We start from the raw sequence: 5024 nt of genomic DNA on the forward strand, positions 1-5024 counted from the left end.
GCCCTCACCTTTGCTGCCTCTCCAAATCTCACTCAAATGACCATAAAGGATTTTTTAAAAAGACATAAATGTCTCCCATTCAAACAGAATGATCGAGGTACAACAGGAAAAGATTTTGGAAGCTGGAGAGTAGGTGGACGGATGAGTAACCCTCACTTGTCATAATCTTTTATCGATGAAAGCAGAACTGTGAACAAGTAGTGGATGAAATCTAGAAGGGAGCCATCTTGCACACAGTCCTTCTCAGAGGCTCGGGAACTGGTGATACCAAGTACATTATGCACACCTTTTTCTTCCATGTTTTGACATCTGGGGCCTTACTTCATGAGGAGACTGCACCTCCCAGAGCCAGCCAATTCCTGGAGATGATAAAGATCCCTTTTGATGTGCCTTTCACCTGTAAACCAACCAATCCTGAGCCCACATCACCCCCACCTCTTCTATATCCCAGGGCTAGGTACCGGGCGGCTAGGGACAGCCCCGATGCCACAGAGCTGAAATTAATCAAGCTGCCCAGTCCTCAGCCTGCTCGCCCTGCCCCTCTCACACCTCCCGTGAAAACCACAATAAAGGCTCTTGCCTCCGGCTCCCCATTCCCCTCTGCCTTGTGACCAATCCTGGAGCTTCCCCATGTGGTTCTAAGGCATATGGCCTGCTCCTCCTCTGAGGACAAGCGAATCACAGGCTATCTTTTACATGGCAGTTGTTTCCTAAGCTGTTGGCCTCACCGTATATGGATAAGTATAAAACCTAAATTTTAAAGTGCCAGGAATCTCTGAAAAAGAAGGTAAAGCAGGAGGATTTGGGGAGTTTATATAAGAGGCAGTTAGACACTCCAGTTGTCCTTGGCTGTTCCCCCACCCCCTTAGCTGCCACCACGCATGGCTGCTCAACCCCCCTCCCCCACTCAGCAGAAACTTTGCTTTCTAACAAAAGTGAACCAGAGCAGGCACTAGGCCCTGGAGTGAGGCCACTACACCAAAAACAAGAGTAGCAAGTGCAAGTCTAGTAGTGAAGAGAGAAACCATAGATTCATTCCACTCCAAGATTAGAAGCAAACAGACTGAGAGCCTCCAAGCAAAACATAGGACACACTTTCTCTGCAACTCTAAGAAGCCCAAAGATAGTCCTAAACATCCTGATAATTGGGGGTCTTTCCTAATTCCCCTCAGCCAGATCACTCTGTAGTGAAGCCCACCAGTCAATATGTCCTGCCCATGCACAAAGAGCTTCAACTTGGACTTGAACGCTTTCACCCTTAGATGAAGTGAACAGACAAGGATTCCAAACAGAGAAAAGTCTGCAACACCAGTGACAGAGACAGAATAAAAATTTAAGCTAGAATTTATAGGAAACAGAAACTAAGAGAGAGGAAACGTTATAAAAAACCTCAACTCAATCTACAGAAATATAAGGAAAAAATAATACATTCATGAAATGACCAGATGAGTACCAAAAAGAAATTTATGAGAACAAAGAAACAATTCCTGGAAATTCTCTAGGTCTCTCCACGTTGCTGCAAATGGCATTATTCATTCTTTTTAGGGCTGACTAGTATTCCATTGTGTATACGTGCACATATGTACCACATCTTCATCCATTCCACTGTTGATGGACACTTAGGTTGTTTCTACGTCTTGGCTATTGTAGACAGTGCTGCTATGAACACAGGGGTGCAGGCATCCTTTTGAAGGTAGGATCCCTCTCGCGGTGCACTAGACTAGCTGTAGCACAGGCTCAGCTACTTCTCAGCATGTGGGATCTTCCTGGACCAGGGATCGAGCCTGTGTCCCCTGCATTGCAAGATGGATTCTCAACCACTGGACCACCAGGGAAGTCTCTAGTTTTAGTTTTTTTGATGAACCTACATACTGTTTTCCATAGTGGGTGCACCAATTTATATTCCTTCCAGCAGTGTAGGAGGGTTCCCTTTTCTCCACACCCTCTCCAACATTTGTTAGTTGTAGAATTTTTATGATGTCCATACTGATGGGTATGAACTCTTTATAGTTTTGATTTGCATTTCTCTAATAATTGGTGGCATTGAGCATTTATTCCTGTGTCTTTTGGTTATCAGTGTGTTTTCTTTGGGAAAATGTCTATTTAGATCTTCTTCCCATTTTCCCCCCCAAAATGGGTTATGGAGTCATATGAGCTGTTTGTATAATTTGGAGATTAAGCTCTTGTCAGTAGCATCATTTGAAAATATTTTCTCCCAGTCCATAGATTTTCTTTTCGTTCTGCTTATGGGGTTCCCATAAGCAAAAAGGTGGTACAGTGGTAAAGAATTTGCTTGTAATGCAGGAGACACAAGAGTTGTGGGTTCAATCCCTGGGTCAGAAAGATCCCCTGGAGTAGGAAATACTGCTCCAGTCTTCTTGCCTAGAAAATTCCATGGACAGAGGAGCCTGGTGAGCTACAGTCCGTGGGCCCACAAAGAGTTGGACACGACTGAGCACATGGTTTCCTTTGCTGTATGAAAGCTTGTAAGTTTGATTAGGTCCCATTTGTTTTTAAGTCTAAACATTTGTAGACATTACAAGGTCTGGAAAAATTATCTTCTATAGGATTTCTTTGGAAGGAATGATGCTAAAGCTGAAACTCCAGTACTTTGGCCACCTCTTGGGAAGAGTTGACTCTTTGGAAAAGACTTTGATGCTGGGAAGGATTAGGGCCAGGAGGAGAAGGGGACGACAGAGGATGAGATGGCTGGATGGCATCACTGACTCGATGGACGTGAGTCTGAGTGAACTCCGGGAGATGGTGATGGACAGGGAGGCCTGGCGTGCTGCGATTCATGGGGTTGCAGAGTCGGACACGACTGAGCAGCTGAACTGAACTGATACACATTTGTTCAGGAAGCTAATGGAGACAGTGCTTTATTAAAATGAAAGAGTCAGCAAAGAAAGGGGCACATGCAGGGGCACACACAGAAAATTACGTTAAATTTTCTTTGTAAACTAAAGCGACAGAGATGATCATGACTACAATTTTTTAATTAATCTATTTTGGCTGCGGTAGGTCTTTTTCGCTTTTTTCGCTTTCTCTCGTTGCGGTGAGTGGAGGCTCCTCTTTGTTGGGTGTGCGGGCTTCAGCAGTTGTGGCTGGTGGGCTCTGGAGTCCAGGCTCAGTAGTTGTGGCACACAAGGGTGTGTTGCTCCCGGACATGTGAGATCTTCCTGGAGGAGGGATCGCACCCATGCCCGCGGCATTGGTCAGTATAATGTCCGCTGCTTGACACAAAATATAAGATCAATAAATATAATATGTTTTTTGATATCTGCTGCTTGACACATGATATAAGATCAACTCATGTCTGCTGCTTGACACATAAGATCAATAAATAAAGATTCCTTTCTTCTATACCTCTAAATCAAAGTACCTAAAAACTGTCCTCATATCAAAATACATTAAAAGCCTCTATTAAAAGCATTAGTAATTTCCTGTCAATAGAATAACTGGGTTAACAAATACAAAAATTTGAAAAGAAAAGAGAATAGTGATATGCTTTGATTTTTTGGATCTACCAATAAATATTCCTTGAGAGAATTATCATAATATAAAATAATATTTTGATACTGAAAAATTGTAGTTCTGTACCTACAAAATGAAAATCAAATAACTTACAATTGACTTAAATTGTTTCATGTTTTCCCAAACCAACATGATGGTTACCAAATCAAAGAGGAAATCATGCCAGTTAATCATAGCATAAGCTTTTTTCCTAATATGGTAGAAACAGTTTTAAAGTTCTTACTGTATGACATTTTAGGGTGTGTATTTTCTCAGAGGACGATTAGTGACATATCATGTGCCTGTTTTTTTTTTTTAACCAAGTTGCTACCCAAGCTTTGTTTGGAGCCCTGAAAAGTCCAGGTTTCTGACATTATAATTAAGTGATGATGTGATCTGACCTGGATTTGTATATGGAATAATCACATGTCATCTCATAGTTAGTTTGAATTTTGTGTTTTAGGAATGAATTTGCATGGAAAAGAAGAGCTTTCTAGAAATTTTGTTTTAAATGGCTTGGGGAATTTCATTAACATCCTCAATCAATATAGTATTACTTGTTTACCAACCTGGTATCAAATGTCAATACCATATACCAAGGCAGGTCACCTGTGAAAAAAAACTGAGAGAATCTTAGAAGGTTCCTAATGTCAGCCCACTCTCATCTGCAATCTACAATTCATAATTTCACATTTTCACATTTCCTGAATATCAATATTACACAGCCTCTTAAAATGCAGGTAGTGAAAAAGGCAAATGATGTTGGCAGAATGAGGCCTTGACTCGGCTTTAGGCTCATAATCTATTTCTTTCTGTATCATTGGAATCCAGTTAATATAATGTGGAAACAGTGCTACCTCGATCGCCTGAGAACACTTTCCCTGCTTCCCCAGTCCTCCCAGTTACAGTCTTTTCTTCCACAAGTTTATTAAGTTTGAATTTTACACATATTTGTGTGATTCTTTTATTTCATTATTCTCACCCCCTAGACTGTAAGTTCCCTAAAGAGAAGCACTTCTATTTTTGGCTCAGAATTGTAACCCAGTGTTTGGCAGTGTGCCTGGTTAGGGGTAGATTTTCCACAAATGGTTATCGAATGAATCAATAAGAATATATACTATTGAATACATACTATAAGAATACATACTATACATAATCCCTGGTTGTCCAGTGGCTAAGACTCTGCACTTTCAATGCAGAGGGCCCAGGTTCCATCCCTGGTTGGGGAACAAGATCCCACATACTGCAGTTAAGAGTTTGCATGCCACAACTAAAAGATCTGTACACCCCAACAATGATCGAAGATCCTGCGCGCCACAACTAAAACTAAAATAAATATTTTTTTTAAAAAAAGAATACATTCTAATTAGAATGGTCATTTTACCTCAACAGAAGTCACTGCTATGGAAGCAAACACATAGATTCTACCACTAAAATTGTCCCATTATGACTTTGGATTTTGTTGCCAAAAAGCATGTTTGCTCTCAAGTATAGTCAACTTGTGGTTGGGG

At 41.2% G+C, this 5024-nt stretch overlaps 1 non-coding gene across 1 annotated transcript; it reads left to right on the forward strand.

The window, feature by feature from the left end:
- The first annotated feature begins 4669 nt into the window (after positions 1-4669).
- TRNAE-UUC lies at positions 4670-4742 on the forward strand. The gene has a single exon. It is a non-coding gene; the product is annotated as a tRNA-Glu (tRNA).
- The last annotated feature ends 282 nt before the right edge of the window (positions 4743-5024 follow it).

This window comes from Oryx dammah, unplaced genomic scaffold (assembly GCF_014754425.2).
Source record: "Oryx dammah isolate SB20612 unplaced genomic scaffold, SCBI_Odam_1.1 HiC_scaffold_11, whole genome shotgun sequence".
Taxonomy (NCBI): domain Eukaryota; kingdom Metazoa; phylum Chordata; class Mammalia; order Artiodactyla; family Bovidae; genus Oryx; species Oryx dammah.